Raw genomic sequence first — 15,456 nt, forward strand, 5'->3', positions numbered from 1 at the left:
AATCAGGTTGGAATGTAGCACAGGAGATAAGTTCTCACCAAGAGACAGACTTTCAAAAAATGTAGACGATAAATTCATGTTAAACTGTTTTGATCGTGTCCCCTGCCCCCCAAACAGAGTGATGCTCTTTGGAAAGGAGCAAAAACTCCCAGGCTGTTGTTTTTAGCTGAGAGTAAGGGGCATTTTCTGATGGGTGTGGAGCATGTTCCAGATGGATTGTATTGTCCTCCTATCAAATCATGTTGGAAAAACTCTGACTTCCAAAGAGGAAAATTATCTGGAGTTTAAGTAAACAAACAAATAAAAAGGGAGAGAAAGTAAAATAGGTTTTGGAAATCTGCTGAGAATGAAAAAGTCAACTGTGCACACAGTCATACCAATGAAATAAAGAATAACTAAGAGTGAAATACAGTTTTCTATCCAAAGGTGTCAAAATCATTACAAAGAGTAAACGTCCCCCACATGCCAGTCCTGATCTCTGCATACTTCTCCATAAACAGGTAAACTGAGTCCCTCTAAACGTGAGATACTTTCCCAGGTTCGTGCACAGGCTCACCCACTGCTTTCAGGAGTACCTTCCCAGAGTCTTTGGCTTGGGCAACATTGCCAATCCACCACCTCAAGGTTCAGGTATTGTGTCCTATAAATAGCTCAATATCACACATTATCGTGGGGAGTCACCCCGCAACTGAGGTCTGGTTCATTATCTGAAGGTCTGTGCAGCAGCAGCTGCCAGACCAGCTCAAAAGGTGCACTGCATTTCTCCTCACTGCCTCCTCGTTCAATGGCTGTTTCTTTCTCAGGGACAGGCTTAAAGCAGAGTGGGAAATGTAAGAATTAAACGACAGCATTTCAGAACTTCCTTTTTTTTCTTGCTGTCATGAATTTATATTTTTATTTTGTGCAAAAAAGGCAAAATACCTGGGAACGACCCAAGTGTCAGTAGGGCAGCAGCAGCCACGCTAGTTGTTATCATGGATCCAACATGGGACACAGAGGAAGGATCGTGTCCCACACCCGTTTCCCATGAAGGGACGGCCCTGCTGCGTCAGGAAGGGTGTCTGCAATGAGCTTTGCCCGCATCCAAACCAGTTGTAATTTAGTTTGTGATAGCAGGGAAGTCCCAGCAGCCAAGACACCAATGCAGACTGTTCAGCCCCGCTGCGGGGAATCCCAGATGGTGACTTGGGGACCTGCCTGAGCTGAGGAGCACTCAGCAGCATCCTCACTGTGCCCATTACCTGCTCGCTTAGACACACATACCCACCCTGCAGTGCCATCTCTGACAGCGCTGCTGGTGTATCCCAAATGCTAACGTCCCAGACAAGCTGGCTGGTAGACTGTAGTAGCACATTCAGTTCTGTTAATATGTACTGCCGTCATGAATTCAGAGCCAGCCAACTGAAACATTAGTGATCTGGTAAACTACGGAAAGGAACCAACTTGAAGGCTGCAGCACAATTACTTGACTGTTTGGGATGATGACCACCCATAGTTCCTCAAAATTTCAGCAGGAGGTGAGGGGGTTTGCACTTTTGTAATTCAAGTATATAATTAAGAATAAAAGTATAGCAAGGAACAAGGGCCTATACCCAGCAGTCCAGATACTGAAAAATATGAAAGAAATACCCTATACTAGGAGGAAGTCACTGGCTGCAAAAATCACACAAAAAGAGTATTCAGATGAACCGCTACACTATCTGGTAATTCTTAGAAACACTGCAGAGGTGACTTGCCACACCAATTTCACCACAGACACCAACAGCACTTCCAGCCGAAAAACAACCTTAGCTTTCCTGAAAGGTTTTCTAAGAAATCCTTTTTTCTCCTTTAGCAAGCCATGACTCATTGCTCTGTATAGCACAAACAGCCACCAGATACAGAAGCTTAAGTGCCAGAAAATGCTCCACTAGCTCACAGAGGGTGTTTCAAGTGGGAGCTTCAAAACAGCCTCCAGAACCACACTTGTGTTCAAAGGAGGTGCTAGAGAACACGGCTGTGTGAAATTTGGCAATACAGCTTCACTGGAAGGAACAGGGAGGTTAGTTTTGGCTCACATGACAGCCTCCACCCTGTAGTTTGCTTTGAACAGTTCTAATGAAAAACTCAAAGTGAGATTCAGCTGCAACCATCAGTTTTTGTCTAAGGTTGGTCAAAAGCAAAAGAAATTTGATTTCTGTGTGCATAACGTTGGAGGGGGAATGCATCTCTCCTTAGAAGAGACTCTGTATTTTGAGTTATCTTTGAAAGAGAAGGTAGCTAGGAGACCTATAATTCTCTCGCGCATATGCAATGCATGTAGGCAAGCAAAACATCGATGTGGTGGAGGACAGGGTGAATAGGTAAGTGCATCATCCAACTTGTAGCACTGGGCAGCAGACAAGCTTGTCCACTTTACTACTTCCAGAGGAACCGTTAGTCACTCCTCCCACCTATTTGCAGCAGCAAAATGAGAAAATGCTGCTCTTCAGCTTTAATAGACATGTATTTAATTCAGAGAATCTAAAGATGCCTCCAGAGGAGCTACATGGCCCAAATCATTATAGCTTTGCCTCTTACCATGATGTATTTTGGAAAATCTCAAAGCCCAGAACACAACAATTGGAAGGAGAAGGAGGTAAATCACAGGGTGCTTCTTATTCTGACACGTGGTAGGAGGAGGGAGAGAGAAAACCCACTTGAGGATGGCGAGTGGGAATACAGGATAAGCAGGACAGCCAGCCTCCCCTTGACAAGCATGCAAGGGAGTTGGCTGCCTGCCCCTCCAGGATCTCCAAACACAAAGGCAAGAGGTGGTTACAGGCCACTAAGACTTTTTCCACCCAGACCACTGATGTTAAAGGGAGGGTTCCCTGCCTCCTAAAAAGCCAAGTATTTCTTGCTAACACAGACCAGCAACATTTACTTCAAATTTTCTGTTCCCTGTAAAACCAGAGAACATATACTTTGCTTTCCTCTTCCACAGACTACACTGAAAATGTCAGAAAACAGGACAAGCTAGCTTATAAATAATTGCAAAGCCCCTCCTGAAAAAGGTTGAGAGGGAGGTGGGATGAAAGCTCCCAGCCAGGAAAGCTGGGACTGCCAAGGAGCAGAACAGAAGAAGGGCAAGGACAGTGTGTGATATCCCAGCTCCATCTGTATGCAGAAATGAAAGGCATTGAGGAAAATATCAGTGCGGGTTATGGCAGGCATTCCCAGGTGTGGGGAAATCCTTGGGGGAAGAGCACCATCAACAGAAAATACAGCAGACCTTATAAAAGACAGCTGATGTGGCAGATCCTACAAAAGCTTGTCTGCGGTATCTGAACGTCTTTTGTTCTCTAGCCCCATTCTTTCACCTGGCAGCTCACAGATGAAAAGACCTGAGAGATGTTCCTGTCACAGGAGACTTTTCCTCAAAAGGCTCCTAAAAGGAGGAGGGACCAGGGTAACGTGGGGTCCACTACAGGGGATGCGTGGCAGAGGAAGCTTTACCCGTCTAATAACGACTCTCCTACATTTCTGGAAATTCTCCCTAACCCTATCCCCTTGCTACCTGCAGAGTGATAACAAAGCCAACATTGTCCATCAAGTCTCAATCTGAAGTGACTCATTTATTCTCAGGAGCTTTGTGTTCATTTTTTTCAGCCTGGCATCCTAAGAAAACAAGGTTTATGTGATCATATTGCCTGTCATATGTCTTAACTGTTTGTCCCTTCCTTTTAACTTTTGAATCACACCGGACTGGGGATAGAGCGCTCCGAGAGAAATTGAGTTCCTCATATAGAAATTGAGTTTCTATAAGATTGGCAAACCTACCTTTGATTGGGTAGGACAGAGACCCCAGTTCATGTCTCTGCTGAGAGCAAGGCTAAGAACAGAGTCAGCACTTATCCCTGCTCTTGGGCCTGTCCTAGGCAATCAGCACATGTGTGCCACCCGGCCAGCCAGCACAGCTCGTGCTGCTTCTTGTCCTGCTTGTAGGCAGAGGATGGGAAAAGGAGATGAGGGTACTCTATGGGGAATGGGGTCAGGTGGGGGGCTGAGCTGGACTCTACGACAAAGAAACACAACATCATAGCGAGTCTGGCCTCATACATAAGAAAACTTGTTTTTTCTGCCAAATCGCCTGTAACTTCATGACACATCATCGGGGACAAATGCCAATATTTCTCAAGTACTCACTGAATCCAGTACGCAGCCACACACAAAACAGCAACCAGTTGGAGAGTTCATCCATTAGATTTGTTGCTACAACTTCTTCTTCCCTTTTGCCTAAGTATGGCAAGCAGTAGGAAAGTCACAGCGAAGTCACTTTTATATCCTAACCTTGCCACTTTCTAGGTCTGCACAATTAATGCAGGGTGTCTTGAAACAAGTAGAAAGCGTGTGATGAATCAAACGCAAGTACTCTGGAAACAGTGCTCCCGTAAGACTGCAAGGCTTGGCTCTCAAGTGAGTTTGTGACATTGGTAAAAAGCAGCTCTCCACCCCAAGTGTGCTCTGCAGGGGCGTTTTCCTCTACCTACAGACCAAACTATCAATTTCTAAGGAAAAGTGAAGGAACAAAAAAAAATGTCCCTTTTTCCTGTAGCACCACATGATTAATTTCATTCGCCCCATCCTAACTGCTTCTAGTGACAGTGTAGTGTTTGTCTGAATTTTTAACAGATGTTTCTAAGTACTCTTGACCACTTCTCTCTCCTGAGGATTTCTGCAGTGGGATAGCTCTAGATAGTAATACAAACAAAGCTTGTATGAGGCTCTTGGGGATAAATCTGTAGACACTGCATCTAAGATGGGTGTGGGTATGGGTCCAAGCCTTATGAAACTTTGTAAATATCCTCTGAAGACTAGCAAGCTGGACTGACCCTGCCTGCAGATGTTTTTGAGCTTACCAGCCCCACAGTGGAAAGCACGACAGCTTACAGATAACTGCAACACGCCTGAAACAGCCCGACAGCAGGATTTAAACCGAAAGTTACAAAAGCAGGGATATACTGGAGCAGAACAGAATAATGCAAAGGATGATGTGTGGTGGTGTAACTCCATTTCAATTCAAAATACCAAAGACGCTGCGAAGGGGATCAGTCTGGGCTGAGGCAGAATTTCCCAGATGTCACGTTACCCTCGGGAACGAACACTGGATTCACTTGACAGGTGTGAAGGTACTCATGCAGGCAGAACACAAATTGCTTTAAAAAAATAAAATCTCTGCTTTCATTTTAAAAGAAAATTAGTATCTTGTGCTAATGCCTGGCAAGGAGCAGTGACATCTGCCTGAGTTTGTATGCGGCCTGAAACAATCAGCTAAAGCATGCTTATGGCTGCTAGTTTACATTATCAAAATGTAACCATAGCTATTTAATACCGGAATGAAATCTATTAAGGCTATTGTCGGTGTTTCACAGCAGCTGAAACTGTTTTTTTAAAAGGTCAGTCTACTAGCTGGAGAGCGAAAACAAGCAAGGAGGCTGTGCCAGCCCTTAGGATGCGGCTGCATCCTGCAGTCTGGCTTTGGGTTCCCTTAAATGTCGGGCAAGAAGCAGCAGTGAGGTCTCGGCAGAGCCCGCGTGCCCTGCCAGCCGCGGGGGGGACGGACGGACGGCTCCGCTCCTGCAGGGGGGCACACAATGGGGCAGCGGGAAGCCATGGGGCGAGCCCGCACCAGGCCCCCACGCATGCCCCCACCACAGCATGCTGCACCCTACTTCTCGCCGGGGCGGAGAAAGGGATGGCTGTAGAGGACACCACTTTTCTCAACTCCATTCAGCTTTGTGGCGGCTGTGTCATTCGCAACAATACCACAGCCCTCCCCCACCCCCAGAAAAAACCATAAAAAACCCCAATCTGAGAACCACTTCCCCGCAAATAGCATAGCAGAGCTCCAAACACCCCCACCGCCCGCACAGACTGAGTGTTTGCTGTCATCTTCTCTATTAGCAATTCTGTTAACCCTTTTGTATGATCATTTGAGTTGGTTTCAAAAGTCCTCATTCTGAAAAACACTTGTTAAATATTGGCCCTGACTGCTACACAAAGTGATAGTTTGGTAGTCATAACCCACAAGATATATTTAGCTGCACAAACTCATCATCAATGGATTTTGAAAGCATTGTAGCCAACAGACTGGAAACCACATGCAATACAAACACATAATAGAACTTTTAATGTGCAAAGAGACTAAACAAAAAGATCCTTGACCTTCCTGCTTTCCCTTGCATACCATTATCCCCAGCGAGACAGCAAATGGAATGACGTGGAGAGCAACAGCTACCATCAAGCAACTTCAGAAGCCAATTTCTACAGTAGTTAAGCAGTTAATGGCGTTAATCAGAATGATAACTTATTAAATTCTACATTTATGCAAACAGCATTTTGGCATATCACATGGAGACCTGAGTAGCAGAGCTCGCCAGGAAAAGGTCCCAACATCTTTTACATTTGCTGTTTTGTTTTTTTTATACCATGTAAAACAGTGTCCGCAACAGTTGGTACATCAGACAAACCACACTTAAATAAAAAGCTACAGTCGCAAATTAATCTCTATCATCCCAAATAGATTAATGAACAAATTGTTTAATTCTTAACCTTTACGGAGCAGAGATTAATCTCTACAGCTAAATCCAATCTCTGTCTTTATCTTTTTAACAAGAAGTTGACATTTCTTATAGACCTTCCTAAAACAGGCAACATCTACTGAACAAAGAAAACAGCAGATAGCCCTAACTCTCTCCATGCTGCAGTAGCTAGGGTATCTATAGCACAAAAATATAAAGCAACAGAGTAGTTTATGGCTATGACTTGAAAGGACACTATCTGTGTGTGATGAGATGAATCAGGAAAGCTGCGGTTTAGGGTAGGCAGAACTTACAGCAATCTTAGTTTTGTAAAGCCTGTGTGGAAAACTTACTGTTTTCCAAAAGAAATATTTAGCAACTTTTTGGCTCTGGGTTGCATTTAAATTCAATGAGGATGGAAGATGCAGAGAACTGGATGAACAGCTATGAATTGCACTTTTAATTGCTTTCAAGATGTTAAAAAGAATATCAAGACGTGCTTACGCACGCAGTTTTCCCCTTTGTTGGTGCTGTTAATAGAATTAAATTCTGCACAGAATTTTACTCATTCTCTTAGTTCATTCTCTGTCTTCAGGAAAATGGGGTGGGAACGACTTGTTGCAGGATGTTGTGCAAAATGAGTAGTTCACCAATTGAAATTGTACCTCTATTTTGAAAATCAATAATATTGCTTATACACAAGCCCTAACTGTTGATTTATTGATGTATATGTAAATATACGTGTACCTGGGTACCTTCTCTTTGGTTGTGCAAAGCCTGCAACACAGAATGTTAAAGTATCTCTGGAAAAAATAATTGGCCTTTTTTCCCCCCTTTGGGTACAAATTTCTGTTTTTAAATGAATGTGCAGGTTTCATGTTGCTGCATGAAGCCTTCATTTCAAAATACCAACTAATTCTAGGTTTAATTAAAACAGAATGTTTTATATCACAAACACTGTGAGTTTTTTTACAGCACATATCTTCTTTACCTTAATATGATTGCTGGCTATTAACAGAAGAAATTTTTTTTTTTAATTTACTGAAATAATTCAAAGTTTTACAGTAACTCTCTTTATGGAGTCAACTTATGCAAGCACTGAAGCCTTTCCAGAGAAAACAGGATTCTCCCCACCTCCCTCTGGCTTTTCTCCCTACTGAATGCCATGGCCTTCACTCAACCAAAGGAAATGAAAGACAGACTGAGACAACAGCATCACGTGGGCGAAGGTCAGATTGATTTTCAGCTGTGTGGTGCTGTTTTATCACCCTCAGGAAAAAAGTTAAGCCCTTCACTTTTTTCATGTCTGCTTTAACAGTGCAACTTATTTTTTTTGAAATTTGGTTGGGCTCCATACCACCAGAATTATCGAGGATAGCCTAATTTAAAACATTTGTGGAGATCATCTTCCTCAGAGTAAAATCCAGAGCAGCCCACACACCACAACATTTCTATCCACGAGTTTCCTCTATTCCCTATGTACAAATAGTGGCTCCTTGAAACTACTGAGGTTTCTGCAGTGACATTCGCTGACAGCAAAAGAAGAGTGGGATGCAGCTGCCGGCTGTTCAGCAATGATCCTGGGCACAGGGAGAGGAGCATTTGCTATCTCAAAAGGGGCAAGTTCACAAATTGTTTTTTCTCCCCATCCTCCTGCCCTCCCTCCCTCTCCCCCTGCTTGGAGTGGTTGAGCTCTCCGAGAGCTGAGCCTCCCGCCTGTCACTTGGTGATCCAGACATGCACGGCCAATTACTGTGGCAGCCACTGGAAAAGCAGACAGTTTTGCTAACTCAGATTGCACTTTTCCCAACACCAGTACCACTCACAAAATCACTCCCCCCAACTTGCTTTAAGGACCTGCTCTCCTAGTTTCTCTTTTAATTAAGACAGAAGCTCCCCCAAAGTAATGATGTTATTTTCAATACAGCCTATTTTAGCTAGTCAGGTCTTCAAAACTTAACTGATTAACATAAAATTAAGGATTTTGTACATCATAGATATGTATGTGTATAACTAGTTATTGAACTAAAGAGCATCTTCCCTTCTGATGTTTGCATTTCCAGAGTTTAAACTGGCAGCCAGAAAACTCAGTATTGTCTCATTTAAGCTATGAGACAAGAAAGTCCTACTCTGAAATAGGTTAAATTTGCCTTATTTCTGTGAGGAATGCAACAGCATTAGTGACTGCCTCCTAAAGATGACAGTTTAATCTCCATAAAAAGCAAGGAATACTATCTGCTCTATTTCTATGTGCCAGAGGCTCCGGTCAAAATCAAACCCAGTTACACTGGATACTATTAAAACACCTAACGGAATACAATTCCTACATGAAACAGCTCTAGTAAAACAAACCATGGCAAGTGTCTGTAAGAGAGGAAGGAGTAGAGAAGGGCTGTCAGGTGAGACCAAGCAGCTACCCAGGTTGGATCTGGATGCAGTTTGAATGCAAATTAAATAATTTGCTAGGTTTTGTGAACAAAAATTTGACTAGCATACGTCTTTAGCTTGTCTGAACCTAGCTAAGACTGCCTCCGAAACAGGACATGGAGCAGACTCATGGAGCACCTCGAGGAGATCTGTAGATGCTGGTCCCCATGGGATGGTTCAAGGAAGGCTCTGCACGTGTACAGAGCCCCAGGGAAGACCTGGGTCTGGGACAACGGACAAAAGAGCAACTGCTACTGAGAGTAAAGAAGAAAACAGTAACGCAGCAAGGTGCAACTTAAATGTATAAACTGTGAAGTGACTCAGTTACATGCAGGGCCAGGAAAGGGCAAATGCCAGCAGAGCGTCAGGGAAAAGACTGCCACGAGCAAGATGTGAAATGGTGGCAGTCCAGAAAGGAGCAAGCAAGGAAACAGCCTTTGAAGAGGGAGCCCACAGGGACAGGCACAGGCAACAGGGAGAGGGAAGGGCAGAGAGCAGTCACCCCGAGGAGACAACCAGAAGAACTCACGAAAGAAAAATCCCATGCGATGCAGAGACAGACCACAAGCTAAGTATTATCATAAATATTAAAAAACTGTCCTAGTGGCATGTTGAATTTTTGGCTGGTTTTGGCTTGGTTGGTTGCTATGGTTTATTGACGCAAATTGAACAATGTAATTCAAATCTGCTTAGATGACTCTTGGAGTACAGTAAATCACCTGCATTCAGTTTTGCTCACAGAAAATGAACACAGGTGTATATATTTATATTTCTGTAGACTGCAAGGTCATAAAGGGAATTTATTCTACTTCCGTCTTTCCAAATTTTCTAATGAATAATTAGCAGATTTCTAAAATGACCATTTAATATAAATTATATCAAATCTCATTTATTTTAAGAGATATCATTAAGTACAAAGTCTGCATGAGTGAACCGAGTTCACTGTAGAGGAAATGACTGGGAATTACATTCAAAAATCTATTCAAATGTTTAATGTAACAGATTCCCTGGAGAAAAGCAATGGGCTTCTTCAGCCTTTCCTTATGTCCTCCTCAGCAAGGCTAACGGTAATTGAGTACCAACATAAGGAGGAGCCAAAAAGTCTTTCACCATTACGCTGAGAAAGATTTTCAAGGAAACCTAAAGAAGAGATGGACCCACATGCTAAAAAAATGGTGCCTTCAAGAGGAAGCTCAGCCCCACGATGACATGTGTCACCAGCAATAAAACCCACCTGGATTAAAGACCTTGGCTCTTCCACCAATTTCATTAGCAAATTGGTGGAACCACAGTTAACAGTAATTTTCATCCAAAATAATTCAGGCTGTTAAGGGGGAAGGTGTTGAATTCTCCCCCAAACCCTGACCTCTCAGCCCCCTCATGTTGACATAAGGCTTGTGCAGCTCCATAGGGCACCAGATCCGGGAGCTGCGTAGACTAAAAATTAATTCTTTTAATTATCAGCAATGTCAGCTCCCAAAGACAACACAACCCTTGTACCAGCATAAGGTAGGAGATGGAAGGAAAGAATACCCCTTCCAGTAACAGTCAAAACTTAAGCCAGATTGGCTGACTGACTTCTTAATTCCATGATGATAAAAATAAGAATAGTACTTCCTTGTATCAGAAAGGAGTTGCTAGTCTAAATGTTTAAAGATTACAAAGTGCCCAAATGCCCTAGGAAGTATTTAACATGAACAGACCAAGTGCCTTGAAAACCCCCAATCAATTTTTTTTTCTTTAGTTAAGACAATGAAAGCTGGTTGTAATAAGCAAGAAGTTTGAATAACATTACCTATATTTAATACATATTATTTAACTGAAATTTCTACTGAATATATTTACAACAGTTTTGACGTGAATATGAAATTATGAAATCTATTTTAAAAATTCATCTTACAATTAAAAATACCTATTAAAATTACTTAAATGAAACAGCATTCAAAAGGTACATACTTGTTGCCAAAGCTTTGAAGAAAGTCAGAAGCTGCTTAGACCTCTGGTGGAGGTCTTCTGATGTGCAAACCCAGCTTGGAGAGCAACAGCCTCTCCAGCAGGTGCAGGGAAAATATTTCCCTTATTCAATTTATTTGACTGGTTCAGTCTAATAACGAGTTTGTTCAGAACAGAGAAACTATTTGGCAGACGATCGTTAATTTGCTTCTTGCCAGCCCAGAGTAAAGAAAGGCACGAGACCCTTATGGAGAACGCAGGCACCTGGTTGAGGTTGTCCACGGGAGGCCACATACCTTGGTGGATCCATCCTGCTCACAAGGGACTGCTGTGCTGCACGGGTGCAGGCTGCTGGCCGGCACGGAAGACACCACACAGCCCTCCCTCAAGTCGGCACTTGAGGCGGGCTGAGCCCTGGGCTCCTGGACCCAGAGGCCACGCAGAGATGCTCCAGCGAGCACTCCCAAAGCCAGCCAGCTGAAGAGGACCAACCCATGCTGGCATGTTTCCCTAAAGCCAGCCGGCACCGGGGGGTGGAGGCTGCTTTCTGGCTTCCCCAAGCCTGGAGCACAGTTAATAACATGCCAGCTGTATCTGCAGACAAGCCAAGTTTAATGAGGCTACAACAAAAGCATTCAAATATGCACTACAGAACTTCTGTGGGGATTTTTTCTAGAGCTTTTTTTAAAAAAAATGAAAGATAGGAATTCTTGACAATGTTTGTACACACACTTCCTTTATTTTTAATTGATTTTTTTAAAAAAACACTTATATTCTACAAATTCAAAGAAATCAGCATTAGAAAGACTTTTTTAATCCCACAACTTCCAACAGCAAAATTATGTTGTGTGATGAGTGTCTGAAATGCACTGCTGGTTGCTTTTTTCTTAATAAACATTGAAGTCTTAATTGTTTTTCCCCTACACGGCCAGACACCGTCTTTCTGTCTGCCAGGTCTTCACACCAGGACAAGTACTATCCCTCACCTCCTGCTCGGGAACCAGGACAGGCACACAAACGTGACCGTATCTCTAGCGCTAGTGATGAAGGAGATAGCTGACCCACTTGCTGTCCTATCAGCCATGCTTTACCATGTGCCTCAGTCTCTTACTCTGGGTCAAGATACAGGAGGTATCAGTAAGAGGATTGCAAATATGGATTTGGAGACAGCGGAGGGGGCAACAAAAGAAGTCTGCTCAGGCATGAGTGGGTGGAGAAGGTGGAAAAGGGGCAATCGCTCACTGTCTCCTCCACCAGAAGAACCGGAGGGTATCAAACGAAAGCAGGCAACAAAGCTGAAGTGAACAAAAGGGAATACTTTCCCGAACGCGTAATTGAACTCTGGGTCCCCGCCACAGGAAATGCTAAATGCATACTTTGCTTCAACAAGAAACTTCAAAACGGAAATTCATGGAAGATTATCCGTGGAATTTAAATATAAAGCACCAAGAAGTGCCCAGATAAGTTTGCTGACAGCTAGGAGAATATTCTGAGGAAATGGTGTGATGGGACCATCAGGCTGGCTCAGGACGGCCATCCTTATATGAAGACTACTTACCCAATGGTCTGCTAAGGGATAGGGGAAGAAATCGGGGGAAAAAAGCAGACTTTCAATGCACCTCTCGTTCACTGCTCACATCTGCAGTCTGAAGATCTTGACAGCTCTGAATCCGCCAAGGCGGATAGGGCCAAGAGTTTTGTCCCTCAACAACCCACAGGAAGGCAACGCGCGCCCTTCAGCAGCGCCCTAGCCACAAACAATCTGCGCTCTTGTCCATCTGAGACAGGACAACCCCAGCGCATCCTCCACCAAGCTCTCTAAGGCATTATTAAAGCCCACTTTATAACAAGCACGCATCTGTTGTAGTCTCCAGGCTATCCTCACTGCATTTCTGAATTGAGTTTCACATATTGGGTTTTGTCTACAACCTCCTTAATGCTGGGACCTGCTTAGGGCAGCAGCGATCCTCTTTCCTGTGGGCACAGCTGCCCTTGCAGCACTCGGCAGGCTCCAGCCCTGGAAGGAGCCTTTCTACTGCAACCCCTCCCTCCTGTTTTTCAAAAAACATTCATTATTTACTAGTATTTCTATAATGCTGAGAAACAAACCTGCCCTACACAGGCCCACGCAATACTCCCTCTGCTGCAACACCACGATGGATTATCCTTTGCAGACAGAAATCTGAAGCAGGGGGAGAAGGAGAGGTGGAGCTTGGGCACCCCTCGTGTCCCAGAAGGGCCACGTGAGGCCTGGGGTGGTGCAGGGGGGAGCTGGACAGGCTCCCATTCCCAAATGCAGGTCCTGCTGCATGCGGGAGCTCTCACGGCCAGCACCTAGCAGCTAGCTCTTGTTTCGCAGCATTCAGGGTGCTTCGGTCTTTGTTCATCTCCCCACTTCCAATGCAGCAATGTATCAGGAGGTGAAAGTGCTGTATCAGGAGGCGAGAGTAGCTTTTCAGACAGCCAAGTGCCAAACTGTTCAAGACTTCAAAAGGCCATTCGCTTTTTGTAAGAAGCCTTGTTTAAAACATGCACCCACTTTCTCTTCTATCCATTTTCATGTATACCTGCGCTTCCTTTGCAGACTACTTTTTGAACTAGATAAAAGTAGATGAAAGAACTCAATTAAAGTAGCAAGAACGAAACAGTCCCTTGCCAATACAGGCACGCTAACCTGTCGTCCTCAACTCCTCACTGGGCCACATGTTTAGAAATGACAGGGAAAACGTTCTTCCTGTGTGAAAAATACATGCTGCTTGAGGAAAGACATCATCATTGCTAAGAAATGTTTGTGCGCCCTCAGAATGCATAGCCAGGCTGTCCGTGATGACTGCTGGCTACGTGGAGGCTGAGAAAGGGGTAGAGATAGCTCATTACCTCCCCTCCTAACCAGGGGTTTTGGTTACATGCAACCAAACGGCCCACAGCCGTGCTGGCAGTGCTCCTATCTGCACGCGCAGTGCCTGGTGCTGTGTCCCTTGCCACCGTCCCGGAGGGACCTGGCACAAAGGTGGCCGTGGCGATTTGCGGGGGGCGGCGCGCGGCGCACTGGCACGCTCTTATCGGCAAGCACACTGCCCGGCTCCTCGCACCGGCTCCCGCGCAGCTGGGGATCTGCCGTGGGCTCACCGCCCTGCCCCCGCTGTGGGAGACCCTCCATGAGGCCGCAAAGCAAATCCCAAGCTGGGTGTTTATGGCAAGCAAACGTTGTTTTAAATTCAAGTCATCCCCCCCACCGCAAATCCTTACAGGCATGGGCACACCTGCGAAATCCAAGAGACTGCCCGAGAAGAAATTGCTGAGGCTCAGCCCCCGCTAACGCCTGCACGTGCCGAAGGGCTGAGCGCAGGGCCACGTGCCTCGGCCGGAGCGGAGCAGCCCGAGGGTCTCACCTACCTTCACCTGCTGGATGACCCTCCGATCTGCCAGATAAGCAATGCTGTTAGGGAGCATAACACTTTGGACAACTTTCACAAATGTATGCAATACATTAAATGCTACACTAAAAGCACCTTTGCAGGCGGCTAGCCCGCACTCATGCCAAACGCCCTGTGTGGGTGCAGAGCCAGTGCTGGTGGCTCAGGAAACACATTGCACAGGATGCACTGCTAAACCACTGTATTGGCAAGGCTACCATATGCCTTGTTTGTCATCAAATTTGCAACTGTGCTTCTGTTTGATTTCAGATCCAAATTCAGATATGGGAATATGGTTTATGTTCTATGTGATAAATGCATATTTCACTGAGCACCTCCATAGAAAGCCAGGCAGAGCAGCACCTTATCAGCACACTAATTTTCTGGTATGTGTAGGCACAAGTCCTGGAAAGAGCCTCCTCGCAGGCTGGCTGGCAACCTCCAGATAAACTCAGACATCACCTGTGTGGTGACAGCAGTCGGGGAGCCGGACCCTGGACCAGCTTCCAGCCAAGCGTACCCCTACAATAATCTGGGGTTTCAGAGCTCTCAGCACTGATGGGCACAAATACTAACTACAGGGAGACAGGCGAAGCACCTGGCCACCACAGCCAAGGCGGCTGCCCGAGCTCTCGGGAGCCCTCCTGCCCCCGCACCTGGAGAGGGGATGCCCGGGACAAGCTAAGGACAGAGGCCTGCGCTCGGAGCCCTCCAAGTGATTGACAATAAAAACACTGCCCCGGTGCCCATTTTCAGATCTAGACAGTGAGAACTGAGTTCTCCAGGGAAAATCCATGTTTTTACAGTTTGTGATATTACTGAGCTTTTCTGGTGCCAATTTTAAAACACTGCTATGACCTCTGGAAAGAAGGAAAACTGCATTTCAGCATGAGAATGTAGAAAAGAACAAAAAAAGGAAACTTGTTATTTTTTTTAGCTTGAAACACTAGTCAGGTTAAGAGAAAGGAGCAGAATTCTGGCAAGGACAAGAGCACTCAGACTGAGCCACAACACAGTAATTAGGGCCAGTAGGTCATTAGAGACACAGCTGTATAAACTAGGTGTATAATTAAGTTTCCACACTGCTTTTTCACAACTGTATTTCAGTTTCTTTTGTG

At 44.9% G+C, this 15,456-nt stretch overlaps 1 protein-coding gene across 4 annotated transcripts in view; it reads right to left on the reverse strand.

Annotated features, from left to right (window-relative positions):
* Window positions 1-15,456, reverse strand: part of ZNF423 (zinc finger protein 423) — a 237,833-nt gene that overhangs the window by 145,956 nt on the left and 76,421 nt on the right. The window lies entirely within an intron of this gene.

The sequence above is a fragment of the Buteo buteo genome, chromosome 11 (assembly GCF_964188355.1).
Source record: "Buteo buteo chromosome 11, bButBut1.hap1.1, whole genome shotgun sequence".
Taxonomy (NCBI): Eukaryota; Metazoa; Chordata; class Aves; order Accipitriformes; family Accipitridae; genus Buteo; species Buteo buteo.